Raw genomic sequence first — 16,071 nt, forward strand, 5'->3', positions numbered from 1 at the left:
GCAAGTGTGGTTGCAGAAACCATCTCTATGCGTTCAGCTTCGCTGGCTCATGTCTCTAAAATTCGACATTGTCATAAACTTATCTGTAAAGCAGGAAACATTATTTAACAAATCTGTCTTTTCTACTTAAGGCCTCTTATTACACGACAACTTTAAATGCAATGGAACTGAATTTAGCACGTATATGAACATTTTTCCTTAGTGAGTTAGATATAAATGTGTGGAACACATGGAAGTTCAACTTGAACACATACCCCAAGGAATGAATGGGAGCTAATAACAATCCCAAATCATGCTCACACGTGATATAATGTTCATTACTTGGTAAAAGATAAATATATGGTATACGAATCCAATTAAACAGACTATATACTTTTACATTACCATCCGGGTAGGGCAGACTGAAGGAAATCACTACATATTAGCATTAAAATACGAAATGTCATTGTATCAGTGAAAGATTAAAGACAAGGTACTAGAAAAACAATGCTATAAAATTATACATCAATCGTATGTCTTCCTAAAACTTGAACGTGCAAACCAAACTTTTCATATCCCACAAGCTAATTATCAGCAATAACGTGTGTTATGTAAAGAAACTTAATGCTGTATCATGTGGAAAACCACATAAAAGCCCGTAAATGCAGAGCAAGCGAGCAAGTCAGAAGCCATCGCAGCACAATTCAGAATTAAGACGATTGTGTATCTCCTATTCACTATCACACGACAAAGCGTCTGCACCATGATGTAGAATCCGCACGCCGACATCACAACAAGAAGAGGAAAGCGAGGGTGAGTGTTTGCTCTCCACGGGCCCTGCCAACGGATTATAGCGTCAAACTTCCCTATTGGTTGAGCGTGGTCAAAGCTGGCACCACTTGGTAAGACATAGCTTACAGTTTCAATGCAGAGTCTTCTATCCCAGTAGACGGATAAGTAAGTACAGATATTTCAGGCAGACAGGTCCCTATGGACGCGTGCACGAATGCGTGGCATCAAATGTTTCTAAAAGCAGACACGTCTCACAGTTTGTACCTGACTGTAAGACTTAGCTTGTATATTCAGGAGGACAGCGTGTCCAAAGTTAAAAATTTCCTCTTCATCTATTTGGGAGGGGTTTTCATTTGTTATCCAGATCATTGATAGTAAGTCTGTTGATGACTAGAAGTTCATAAACTACCAGTCCTCCCTTCAGCAATAACAACTCGGTAGTGATGTCCTGTACAACACAGACGATTCTAATCGGCCTCTTCCGATTCGAGTTTCGTTGCTCAAGTGCATTTAGGCTCGGCGTCTGTGTTCAAGTTACAGTCCATACACTTCTGCTTTTTCAGAAAGTCTCACACACGTCTCAGGTTTAAAAGAGTAATACAATGTAAAGACACGTGTATTGCATTACTTACAATACAGGAGGCAAATTTTTAAGAAAGTATTTAATTTCCCTCTCTTTCCTCACAACTTTCTATTGTTTACTGAATTTTATGCGTTATGCTACTTTCCGTTGTTTATTGGCTTTTGTGCATTTGTGCTCCGCACATTTGTGCCTGAAGCGAGACATTTGATATAACCTGCTCGAACACTCTATAATTTTTTTCCTGTCACTGTGCCTAAATTGTAATACCTCTCCTACATTTGTTGATAATGTAATATCTTGATCATTCATGCTACAGCAGCATTATGATTACTGATGGGTTCTTGTACGTGAACTAACTGAAAAAGGTTGGGAGTATTAGTGACTAGCTGAGACATCGTACTTCATTCAGGGAGTCCATATGAAACTATGTGGTAGTTGGAATAAAAGGATAAACTTTAAAGTATAGGAAGTGAAATTTTTTTATTGAAAGCATATTCTAACTTGTTTATAAACAAGATATTTCGTTTTCTTATCTGGGGTATATTTATACAATTTTTTCGAATTTCCTATTCCAGAGGATGCTATGTACACTTGACCCTGAGAGAAGCAGTAGTCTTCATCTCGGTTAAATATACTCGTACGAGCAGAAACTTATGCTCTTTGTTGGGTAGGAGTAGTAATGATTCCTTGCTGTGAAACATTTTTCGTTAGACGGGAAAAACGTAATCGATTTCATCTCTATCAGTGTTGCTCGAAGTGACCGGAAGAACTCATGTGGATTCAGGGGTAATATTCCTATATATTTTGAAGAAAGTGCTTTGATTATGGAGGTTCCCATGTCATGTAGCATAAAAATCCCTGCAGGAACGCCTCCATTTGTGCTAATCGATGGTTTGAATGTATGCACCAGAATCCTGTTGATTCGCTTCTTAATTTTTCTGCGTTGCGAGATTGACTGATGCTACCCATTTTTCCGATTACAGTGTGTTTGTGTTTGTTGTATTCTTTCGTTTGGTCTTGGAGAAATGCTGCATTTGTTAGGTTGTACTGTTTACTTGCCCTCTTCCGCGCTTCTCGTAGGGTTATATTTTCATGGCTAGCATGAAGACGCAGTCTTTTATTATAATACAGTGTCGCAGTTCTTCATTCTTCAGTCAGTTCATGTTGTTGTTCTTCGGTTTCTCTGCTTCTCACGTTGCTCATTGTTGTTCGTTGCGAATTTTAACGTGCTGCACGCTCTTCGTCTAGTTCGTTTTATCGACTTTCTTTTCGTTTCTGCCGTTTTGCTTCAGAGCTGGTAAGAACTCCTCCTCTCTTACGTTTGGCTGTTGTCTAAAATATAAATCAAGTCTACTTTTATACTAAGAAATATACTAACAAGGGGAGGCCACGACGCTGGTATCACGGATGTACGTCAAACTTTGTACACATTAAGTAGACCATTAAAACAACATAGTGTGAAAGTAGTAAAGTGCAATACTCTATTATGAGAATCATGTAAATATACAAAGTGGCTAACCGCAGGACTTTGTTGTGGCCATGTTATTAGCGTTCGCGCCCGGCTAGAGAGGGGTGTTCGGGGCGTTGGTTCGAATCCAGCCAATACATATTTCTCAGTTCGCGTTATTTTCGTCACTGGTTTCATTTTGTTTGTATGTCATCTGAGAGGTAATATAATTTTAAAAAAAAGTGTGTTTCCAAAAAGTTGTAGTTAATTTCATATGTTTAGGATATTTACTATTTGTAATTCTTTTCAAGGACGAGGGACAGACTTAGAAAGCCCAAGTTAAACCTCAATAAATAATGATGGGACAGACGGTATTCATATTCAGTAATAAACTACGACACAATGTGCCAGACCAAAAAAGTAATGTACAATTATTTGTCGTATATGCTCTCGACATCACACGTTTCATGATGTTATTTATCGTTCAGACATGGAAAACATAAATTGAAACTTCATCGAAATACATATGGTTTTTTGCGTTGTGACGCCATTCGAATATCATAAATAAAATAATGAGACCCAGGATGAAAAAATATAGATTTAAAAGTGGGTACCAGCGAGATTCGAACCGCAGCCGCGTCTCTGATTCCCTCATGCGCTTACGCTAACCACATGGCCACAATGAATTTGTTCGCATACATACTTAGAATATATAAATCATGTGCATAATAGACGCGTAAAACTTCTCTCCCATTTTTTGGAATTGCCAGAGTACTGATCCTCACAACTTTCACATTATCCTGTTTTAATGGCCTACTCAAAGGTGTACAAAGTTTGAGATAAATCCGTGATCCCAACATCGTGGCCTCCCCTTGTAGATAGGCTTGAACCTTACACACTTTTCTCACTTTATTTCCAATTAATATTCTGTCAATGTATCACATCAACTACTCACACTTCTCTGTTTTTTTTTTATTCAGTCACTGCATTACTTTTTCGGATGCTCCCTTCGTCAATGAAAAGAAAGTGACATTCAATCTACAAACGGCCTTTACAGATGGATAGCTCCACGAGTGCGGAAGTTCAGAACATGTCAAAAATGCTTCGAATGCTCCATAATGTTCCAGGACTTTCCACACCATTTCAGAATGTTCTGCAATGTTCCATAATGATCTAAGGTGATGCTGTACGTTCCCGAACATTCTGTAATATTGCTGAATGTTCCATACTATTCCTGAACATTCCGTAACATCCTGGATCGGTGTGGAACATTACGCAATGTTGGGGAATGCTCACGGATATTCTACAATGTTCTGAAATGTTCTCGAGCACTCTCGAATGTTGTGGAATATTGTAGAAATTTCTAGAGGGCGAAACTTCCCAGGCGGTATATATTCAAAATCAACAGCGGCAGAAACGGAGAGTAATAAGTATATAATCATGACTATATGTATAGTCACCAATGTGTCACGAAAACAAGTATACATAATATATTAATATTGTGTGGTAAGAGAATTGAGGATTTAGAAGTCAGCATACGCAGCATGTAAGGTACTCTAACATATGTAACATTACGCCATCTGATGGCGAGAGGCTAAAACTGTTGCTGAGCCGCTCGGCCTCGGATGGCAAGTGCAGTGGGTTGGGCTGAGAGCGCCAAGTAGTGAGAAGCTCCATATCTTCTGGACAGCATCGGTGATGGCGTTCTCTGAATCTAAACTCTTTTCATAGCATTTTTATCTTATTAATACATAGATTGTTAGTTTTAAATATTTCTGTTTCCTAATTAATTTTAAGCATACAATTATTAAAGCTGCAAGGTTGTTAAACTTCGTTAAGGGAGGTAGGACGTCAAACGGGCCGACTTGCAGCAGGAGAGGCACCACAGGACATTTTAATTTCCACTGTCTATACTTTTACAAAAAATTTCCTAAAACTTTGTCAGCATGACCAGGAAGAATTCAGAATTCAGACTCATAGCAGTGGAAGTTCGAAAACATAAAGAAATATTTTTTTTTTTACATTTGAAATTTCATTATTTTTTTCGGTTACTAGTGGCAGTATTTGTTGCTATAGATACACTTTTCTTCATAAGTAAGAGAGGTTCTTCGATGAATTGTGCACAGCTTACAAACCATAGTTAAAGGTGTATGAAACTCTGGAATTTTCCAAATCTATTAAACACTGTGGTAAAAATTGAGGTAATTAACTAGAAAATTTGTGTTTTTTCTAAACATGAAGTTTAAAATACAACAGCTCATTCGTTTTTTCATAAATTAAATAAATTCTAGAGTTTCATGCACCTGTAAGTATGGTATGTATGCTGTGCAAAATTCATCGAAGAATCTCTCTAACTTATGAAGAAAAGTGTACCTATAGCAACGAATGCAGTTACTAGTAAGTGAAAAAAATGATGAAATGTCGCACGGAAAAAAAAATTATTTTATTATGTCTTCGAACTTCCACTGCAATGAGTGTGAATCCGGAATCCTTCCTGGTGATGCTGACAAAGTTTTATGAATTTATTTGTAAAAGTATAGACACGGGAAATTAAAATGTCCTGTGATGCCTCTCCTGCTCCAAGTCGGCCCGTTTGACGTCCTACCCCCCTTCAAATATGAAGAAATGAAATGCGCTGCATGCTTGTTTATGTACACTTCAATACTGTGAAAACATGTCCTGTCGTAGTAACTAGTCATCAGGTCATTTGTAAAGGCCAGCAAATAAAAAAGAAATAATAAAAATCTTCATGTATTAGGTTAATTGATGAGTGTGGTGACAAGAAGTCCATCTGAAGCAGTACTTAAAATGTGACATAAAATTTGCAAAAGCATGAACACAATGGGCCCCAAACGACTGCACAACAACAGATAAACGGTGAGGCCATTCACGTCTTCTCTCCGAAGCCTTAGGACGGCTGTTGGTGTACAGATATGGAACCAACGCCGATGGCGCCGCTGGCAGACCGCGGAGCTGTCGGTGAATCTCCAGGCAGCGGTGTGTCGGGCCGCACGGTGCTGGTGCTATCGCTGGTGGGCGTCGGCGCGGGCCTGCTGTTGGCAGGCCTGGCGCTGGCGGCTATCCTAATCGGTGTGCGTAGGAGGCGGCTTCGCAGGGCGGGCGGGGGCCGCGCAGGGGCCGACGGTGCTTCCCCGCGCGACAAGGCGCCGCCCTCTTCGCTGCCGTCCTCCGACGACAATCCGGATGTTGTTCCGCAGAAGGAAGGTGAGTAGCAGCTCGCACTGGTGGCCGACTGCACGCTGTTGCTCCGGTTTGCCCTTGTTGATCCACCGTATGACCGGAATGTACCACAACATTACGGCTATACCTACAACTACTCCTGCATCTTTCTTTTAATCATCATTCTTCTGACTGTTCTGATGCAGTCCGTCACCAGTGCCCCTACTGTGTCAACCTTTTCATCTCAGACTAACAATTGCCAACTGCGTTCTCAATTATTTGCTGACTGTGTTCCAATCTCTGTCTTCCTTTACAGTTTTTACTCTCAACGTCTCCCTCTACTATCACGGAAGTTATCGTCAGATCTATTAACAAATGTTTCATCGTCCTGTCCATTCGTATTCTCAGCGTTTTGCATATATTGCTTTCCTTGACGATTCTGCAGAGAACCTTCCACTTTTACCTTATTAGTGTATCTAATTTTCAGTTCTTCTGTAGCACTACGTTTCGAATGCTTTGAGTCTCTTCTGTTTCAGTTTTCCCAAGTCCATGTTTCACTACCAAGGGACGACTGTGCTCCACACATTCTCAGAAATTTCTTCCTCAAATTGTGGGCTACGTTTGATACTACAGGACTTCTCTTCGTCAGAAATTTTGCAAACCAGCTAACAGTTTGTGGCGAAGGGAACGCCTGGAACCACACTGATTCCAAGCCTCTCCGCCCCCACCCGCTAATGCCTTTGCCTTTTCCGATCTCTAATAATGTCTGGGATGAACGACTGTTGGTCACATAGAGCCTGGGATGAACGACTGTCGGTAGCACTAATTCCATAACTTTCGACGTCTTAAGCATTCCACGAAATGTTTCTGAAAGCAGTACTTTCCCCAGTTCCTTTTCAAATGTGCACTCTGGTAATTTTAATATTTTACCCCTCTTCGCCAACTGTAGTCGTGTATAATGAAATAGTAAGCAATCAGCAGCATCAAAGAAATTTAATTTCCTTACCAGTTTCTGGCACTTAGCGCTTTCCTCAGAAAGCTGTACAGGAAAATACACCATCAATAGGTAGAAGTCAGATAACAGTGTTAAAATTAGAGACGAAAAGTTTTAAAAATGTCAAAAACTTAAAGATAAAAAATGGTATATACCTAAGCCTATCGCATTATTTGCGATTGTCAATAATTAAGTGCATACAGAAAAATCCAACGTTCCTAAAAATATGCAAGAGCAGTAAGTAATATAATACTAACTCCATTAATACAATACGACATCGTAGATACCTACATGTAGTTCGCAGTGTCTGCATAAAACTAGTACACTGAGACCAACTTCAAAATATCCATATTAGTGGGTGATTGTCTCCTGTTCTGGCGTGATGTCTGCACTTGTTCCACTTAGTGTACGACTTTTATGTGTTTACTGTGAACTACGCGTGGGCATCTAACAGCTCTTATTGTTCCTATCTATATTTTAGGACCACATAATTTTGCTGTAGGCATTTAATTATTGACGCAAGTAATGCGATAGGCATAAGTATGTATGTACCAATTCTTATCTTCAGATTTTTAAAATTTTTAAAACTTTTCGTCCCTAATTGTAATTTTCTTATCTGACTCATACTTATGTGTGGTGTATTTTTCTGTACAGCCTTTCGAAGAAACACACTTAAGTGCCCGAAACTGATAAAGAATTTATTATTTTCTTATGCTCTCCCTATTTCAACAGTTAATTTCTCTGTGATGTAGAATATCCTTTCGTAGTTACATAACATTCAGAATAATTGCAACGACGCTGAGGAGAGTAAAAGCTAAATTTTGCGTCTCGATTGTAGTGTTATACAGCAGTGATTTATGAACAGGTAAAAAGAAAGAAGAAAGATATTTATTTAAAGCTCTGATATTTCGCTTAGGAGGAGAATTCTCCTGATCAAGTGATCAGACAGACCGAAAAATGAGTAAGTGGGTAGAAAATTGGAAAGGAAACGAGATTATGGGAAATAGTGTCAAAGAAGAAAAAATCTTCGCTAGGACATTTCGCAGGTATTGTCTGCAACAAAGAACTACAGTGGGCAAAGTGGGAGGAGCGACAGCAAGAGGTAGAGACAGAATTGGAATGATACATGACATTAGAAGAGGAAGAACATTCTGATAAATGAAGGAGGAAGCTGAGAACAGGACACAACGGAGAGCCTCCAATTGAAAACTGTCATAGGAGAGATACACTAAGAAAGAAGTGTCTGCCGCTGGAATTTTTCGATCGTCTCCGTAAGAGCCTACTTAATTTTAAACATCCTGTTTTCCCGCATTGCTGTTATATAATGCTATCCTCCAAACGTAAATTCTCAGAAATTTCCTCCTTAAGCTGAGGACAGTGTTTGGTACTAGCAGACTTGGTTTCATCACGAATGCCTTCTTTGCCTTTGGTAGTCTGCTGTTTATGTCAGAATGATAAGTATTATTTTGTTTTCGAAGTAGCAGTATTCGTTCATTACGAGGTTCCCAACTTTTAAGGTTATCCTTATAGTTATTTCTGCTACTCCTCGGTACTTCTCCTTTCTTCGATTCAGTCTCAGTCCATAGACTACAGCGTGAGCATTAGCCGGCTAGTTCCATTCTGTCAGCTACTGTAACATACTGTGGCATAAAACTGTCCCAAAAACTTCTTCTAACCTAAGATTTGCAACACTAGAGACAGTATGAGCCTTTCTGAAGTTGCATGTTCCGTTTGTCGTCCGTGTGTTGCAGAGGCTGTGCTGCCGGTGGCGGACCTGAAGGCGCTGCAGCAGTACGGGCTGCTGCTGCAGGAGGCTCGCCGTCCCGCTACGTTGGTGGACAGCGCGGCACAGACCACCGTCGTCTACGGCGCCTCCTCCACATTCCCCATGACGGTCAGGCTCGCTCTCACGTCATAGCGTTCACAGTACTCTTTCAAACACACACACACACACACACACACACACACACACACACACACATACACATTGTGTGCTTGCTTGGATACAGAAGAGGAGGCTTAGCACAACATTTCGTTCCTACGTTCATCCACCCCATTGCAAAATTGTTTGCATAGCCGATTCCTGAAAATATAATGTTATGTTTCCGGAACTGGTAAAATTTATAATGTCAATGTTAATTCCGGATAGAATTAGGGCTATGCACATCAGACATGCCATTCATTGTGATCAACGCCTGATGATCAGTACATAGACTTGGTGTCAAATAAACACGTATTATGGGGAAAGCTAAAGTAGAAGTATACCTTACCATTTTTATAAAATCTGGTCAAATTGATGTTCGTTAGGACAAGGTAATGTACGCAAAAGAAACAAAGAGTACATCAGAATAACGGGAACATCCTGAGCAAATTGCAGTAATGAATTTTACTTTGGTGTCTCGTTTTTTTATTTAGCTTTTTATTTAGTCTTCTCATTGGTTTCATTTGGCTCGCCACGAATTTCTCTCCTGTACCAACCTCTTCATCTCAGAGTAACACTTTGTTGTGTACATAGTTCCGCGTAGTCAGCGCGTACACAATTTTCCCAATAGAGCACGCCCCGCTAAGCAAACAGCGCAGGCGCAGCGCTCGTCCGTCTCCGCACTGCGAGATGGCGCTGTCATAGAGACGGACCAAATTCTGCTTCCGCCGATCCGCGTATTAATATATAACGCAGCCAATGAGATTGCTGCTAACGTAGAACCTTATCTCCTCGCGGATCACACTCGCGCAGTGATACCTGAACGCGCGAGGTATTATAACGAGTGTACAGCCCTCCAATTAGTCAGTCTGCATTTGTCTGCGTTAGTCTGCATTAGTCTGCATCAGTCTGCAACAGTCTGCATTAGTCTGTAGTCAAGTTTCAGTCTGCGCCTAATAAGATTACCATATTCCTGTACATAGCCATGAAGATAAATGAACAGACACTTTGTCAAGTATCAGAGATATGTGAGAATAAGATTAACGTAGAACCAAGTTAAGTTATTTCTATGCTTGTTATTATTTTAATAAACGGGTTTGAAAATTAATCAAGTTTTGTTTAAAGATGGTCACCGTCAATCTGCTACTCTAAGCGTGCAAGTGGCATTTCTATCGTCTGACCTAACGGCAGAAGATAAACACGCCACGATAAGACCACGAGACATATTGCTGACACTCGCCTACTTCGCTAGAGCGACAAGACAAATGACCTTATGGTGTGTGTACCGAAGGTATTACAGTACGCACACCACATACTTACAAACTACTTTCTCAATTATCTGCTTTGCGTATTCCTGTCTCTGACTTCCTTTACAGCTTTTGTCCTCTACGGCTCGGTCTAGTACCATGGAAGACAGTTCCTGGTATCTTAACAGATGTCCTATGGGCCTGCACCTTCTCTTTATCAGTGTTTTCCACATATTCCTTTCATATCCCATTCCGTCCAGAACCTCCTCATTCCTTACCTTATGAATCCACCTAATTTTCAAAATTCGTCTGCAGCACCACATCTTCGATTCTCTTTTGAACCGGCTTTCCCATAGCCCATGTTTCACTATCTTACAATAATGTGCTCCAAACGTATATTCTCAGCTATTTCTCCCCCAAATTAAGGCCTATGTTTGATATTAGTAGAACTCTCTTGCCCAGGAATACACTCTTTTCCAGTGGTAGTCTGCTTTTGATGTCCTCCTTGCCCCGTCCGTCATTGGTTATTTTGCTACCTAGGTAGCAGAATTCCTTAACTTCATCTACTTGTGACCATCAATCCTGAGGTTAAGTTTCTTGCTGTTCGCATTTCTGCTACTTCTCGTTCTATCCAGCAGAGCATTTAATTCTTCACCACTTTCACTCACGGTGGCAATGTCTTCAGCGAATCTTATCATTGATACCATTTAACCTTGAATTTTAATTCCACTCCTGAACCTTTCTTTTACTTGCATCGTTGCTTCTGCGATGTATAGATTGAACAGTATAGGCGGATGACTACATCCCTTTTTAATCTGAGCATTTTGTTCTTATTATTCCCTCTTGGTTGTTGTACATATTGTATCTTACCCGTCTCTCCCTATAGATTACCCCTATTTGTGACACCATTTCGAATAACTGGCACAATCTTACACTGTCGAACGCTTTTTCTAGTTAAAGAAATCCTACGACCGGGTCTTGATTTTTCTTTAGTCTCACTTTCATTATCAACCGCAACGTCGGAATTGTCTCTCTGGAGCCTTCACCTTTCCTAAAGCCGAACTAATCGTCATCTGACACATCCTCAATTTTCTTTTCCATTCCTCTGTATATTATTCTTAAGAGCTACTTGGATGCATGACCTGTTAAGCAACTTGGGATAAAATACAATGAAAGAGCCAGAATGGGATTTTCACTCTGCAGCGAAGTGTGCGCTGATATGAAACTTCCTGGCAGATTAAAACTCTGTGCCGGACCGCGACTCCCCGACAAAGGTCCTGAGTTCGAGACTCGGCCTTGCACGCAGTGTTAATCTGTCAGGAAGTTTCAGAATTAAATTGGATTATATTTTGTAACTAATAAATCAATAGCATCTGTTTGCAGATTTTCCGTTGATTTAATGAATAAAGAGATTGGTTCAAATGGCTCTGAGCACTATGGGACTTAACATCGGAGGTCAACAGTCCCCTAGAACTTAGAACTACTTAAACCTAACTGACCTAAGGACATCATACACATCCATGCCCGAGGCAGGATTCGAACCTGCGACCGTAGCGGTCGCGTGGTTCCAGACTGTAGCGCCTAGAACCGCTCGGCCACTCCGGCCGGCCAACAAAGGGATTAGATGCACCCTACTCCGGAATGTAGAACATTCTATCACAGTAGCTTTATTTTAGTAATGTTCTTTTTGGACCACTGTAGAAACTGACAGATGATAGAAGTGCTTCAGTGTACGTCGTTACCGAGCAATAATCGGTCTGTCAACAGACCACCTGTTTGCGTGGAGAAGCCAGCTGGAATCCCTGCAGACAGCGAGTATTCTCTAGCTCATCAGCAATTCTGTATTTTATACTATTGCCAAGGTTCATTAAATAATTGTAATAATCAAATATTTTAAAAGTTACATACTAATACCACCTGGTCCACATTCTTTCTTGTGTTTCATACTTTTAAAACTATTTGCAGAAATCCGCACAGCTGTTATACAACTGATATCTTCCACTTTTAATTGCGCATCCTCTGTTTTCCACAATTTTGTGCGAAACTCTTTCCATCCAACTTCTCTAATTACATACTGTTCTCCAGTACCCTTCTCTGCTATGTGTAAGTTTTCCATAGTTTATAGGTACAAGTTTTCCTGCCACGCACAGCTTCTTTTTCTACAGACTGAGACCACAAAAGTCATGCTATAACGCCTAATATTATGACGAACCTCCTCTTGCCGCGATTAGTGCAACAACACGACGTCCTCTGGCTGCACGAAAAGCATTATTCAACATGATGCATGATGGCTTTGCTGTCAGGGTTTCTCCGACCAAAATCCGTAGTTATCGATGCCCTACAGCAGTAGTAGCCCTTGGGTGGCCTGAGCGAGGCATATCATCGAGAGTTCCTATCTCTGAATCTCCTGAACAACATCGGTTTGGTTCACTCAGAGACGCCTGGACATTTCCCTTGTTGAAAGCCCTTCCTGGCACAAAGTAACAATGCGGACGCGATCGAACCGCGTCATTTACCGTCTAGGTGTGGTTGAACTACAGACCACTCGAGCAGTGTACCTCCTTCCCGGTGGAATGATTGGAACTGATCGGCTGTGGGACCTTTCCATCTAATAACCGCTGCTCATGCATGGTTGTTTACGTCTTTGAGCGGGTTTAGTGACACCTCTGAACTGTCAAAGGGACTGTGTCTGTGATACAATATCCACAGTCAACGTCTATCGTTAGGAGTTCTGGGAACCGGAGAGATACAAAACTTTTTTCTATGTGTGTATAAAATCTAGTACTGGTAGCCAGTTTGACAGTCATGGTGTCGCATTACCTTAATGTCGCATCTTGCATCTTGATCATTCGTAACGTTTATACAACAACCGTAAACACTTTAGTGGTTTTGACAATACACGGGGTGACCTGCCATAAAGTAACGCGCCTGTTAAGCTTTCCAAGGAGACGCCAGTTTAGAGAAAAGTTGGTCGTAGGAACGTCTCTTCAGTAGGAGAGAATGAGCTACCGGAACGTCCACACTCTCTATGACTTGGCGTTGGAGGAATACGCAAATAACGTCAACGAATCATTAAGCCATATCTTTTGTGTGTAACGTCAGTGCCAGTCAACCACATATTGGATATCATATTTTCATATTTAATAAAATATGGTACAGATACGAAGGAAATGTCTTTTACTGCAATATATAAATCGTAGAAATTTATACAACTGGGAAGTGCTGCCTATAAGTCACGGGAAAAAGAAATTATCCAGATGAAAGAGTACTGCCGTTGCCGTTGCCGTTGCACTAGCGCTAATTAGAAGCAGTATCACTTCATCCGTTTATGCAGGTGGTTTTTGACTGGACTCTAAGTGTGATGTCACCGCCAGAAACCACACTTGTTAGGTGGTAGCCTTTAAATCGGCCGCGGTCCGTTAGTATACGTCGGACCCGCGTGTCGCCACTGTCAGTGATTGCTGACCGAGCGCCGCCACACGGCAGGTCTAGAGAGACTTCCTAGCACTCGCACCAGTTGTACAGCCGACTTTGCTAGCGATGGTTCACTGACAAATTACGCTCTCATTTGCCGAGACGATAGTTAGCATAGCCTTCAGCTACGTCATTTGCTAGACCTAGCAAGGCGCCATTATCATTTGCTATTTATCTTGTGATGCATGTACCGTCAGACCGATGTTTACCAATTATGGATTAAAGTTAAGTATTCCAGAAGCTATGTACTTTTTTTTTACTAGACTCAACTCCTTTAACTGTTCCAGACCTCGCGCCAGCCTGCGTGAGCTTAAACGCGTGTCTTTCGGCTACCTCATAGTGGCTTGGCTGTCTTGCCAAGTCACAACACTAAGTTTGTAACTAGTCTCCTCGTATGCTGTGTGCTCCCACTCCGAATATTACTGGCTGGATGACGTTTCGTACTTACGACAGGTATAGGACAAGTGAAAGGTCACAGTTCTTTATCAACAAATTTTGTGTTGCTACACAGGACTAGATTGGAAACCCAATATCACTGCCTCACAAAGAGAGGATACAACACACTTTAAATTGTGGTACATCGACCAGGCAAGTTACTCACTGGTGTCCTAAATTAAAAGGAACAAACCGCTATTTATCCGTCCTGTCTGAAATTGACGATGTATTATCGAAACTGTCAATCTGATGTCCGTGCGATCGTGTTCTGCACGAAAGATCCCATTCCGGTCAACAGACAACAATGGCAACGATGACATCAGGGAACCTATGAAACGATGTAGTGTTTTCCAGGTAGCCCCCACATTCACAATCGCTGTGTACACAGTCACAGACTGTGCAGTGTGGCACAGAGAAGGTGAAATGCTTATGAGAGTGTGGTGGAAGGCCATAGAAAGAAAGAAAGCAGGGCACTTTAAAACTGATTTGGCACGATGGCTTAATGTGATCCGTTCTGTTGCTTTTCGGATGTGGCGACGGTTTATAGAGATCGTAACTGTATGCTAAAGACCCGAGCGCTGCCGATCACGTGTGACTTCAAAAGAGAGGACCGTTATTTGGCTGTAAGCTCACGACATTACCGCATTAGTACTGAAAGGTAAAGGGAATGTGAGGTCTCAGCATCCACTGGAGGTGGTGTACTGAAGCAAACGGTGTGCAGAAGCCTTTATTGTCCGGGACATTCTGTATGTCTACCTCTGATTCGTTTTCACAGAATGGAACGTCTAGAATGGAGTCATCAATATGCCAACTGGACGGTCGAACAGTGGACCAATATTGTTTTCACAGATGAGTCCCGATTTAGTCAGGAGAGTGATGCTCGATGGATTCGCATCTGGAGGGAAAATGGAACACCTTACGGGACCCAAACATTGTGACAAATGGACGATATCGAGGAGGGTCTCTAATGGTGTGAGTAGGTATTATGTTTACCACTCGAAGAACACCTCTTCGTGGAATTGTACCGGTGAAGCGGTAAGGTTTAACTGCTGTCCGGTATCGCTGTTGCTTTAATTTTGGACACCAGTGTACCTCGGCAATGCTGATGCGCATTATAATGGGAAAGCTATGTTGTAAGGTATCAACACCTGTAAAAATATTGTTCTATAATAAGCACAGAAATTTCCTTGATAACTATATTCCTCCCTATTCTCCCTCTTTTCCACAGTGTGATGCAGATGTACAGCCTGTTACGTCTTCACTGAATCCATACGCTCTTCTGTCGTCCTACCTCCATCTTTCCTACGGTTTATAAAGTATTGCTTCTTTAGCTCCTGTCTCTTCCCTCTTTATTTTTTTTTTTTTTTTTTGTATTCTTGCTCTTTTCTCGTTTACACAGTGTATGCATACAGTTCTCCTAGAATCCTAGTATTTATTTGATCTTTTAACATTCGTTCAAAATTAAATTTCAGCCGACTATATTCTGCATATGTCTTCTTAGTTAGTGCCTAAGATTGACTTACGTGTATTAGAATAGGGAGAGCCGTTACTTTGCAAAACCTTAGCTTTGCATTCTTCCTTGTCTTGACTCACAGTGATCGGTGTATTATGACACATATCATTAGAAACTGATTCAAATTATTAATGACATTCGTTTCATAGGTACTCACAGCTAATATCACAGCCTGACAGCTGAAAATGTGACACCTGTTCTAATGACTGTTCATCGAGTACTACGATAGAGTGTACTGGAAATTCACCATTGAAAATGACTCTTTTACTTTTACGAAAATTTTAGGTTACTGTTATTACAAGGTTCATGCCTTTCAAACGCAGTACGTACCCGACTATCACATCGTACCACGTATCAGAGATTTAATCCAAGCCTCGACTATGTAATGCTCGATTGGAGTAATTCTACATTCGGACCCTGGTACGTCACACAGACTTAACTTGTCACAAATATTCATTACTCTGCCCCTTTTGTTTCTACAACACATTCTCATCTAAAATGGTCCA

Source organism: Schistocerca piceifrons, chromosome 1 (genome assembly GCF_021461385.2).
Source record: "Schistocerca piceifrons isolate TAMUIC-IGC-003096 chromosome 1, iqSchPice1.1, whole genome shotgun sequence".
In the NCBI taxonomy this organism is placed as follows: domain Eukaryota; kingdom Metazoa; phylum Arthropoda; class Insecta; order Orthoptera; family Acrididae; genus Schistocerca; species Schistocerca piceifrons.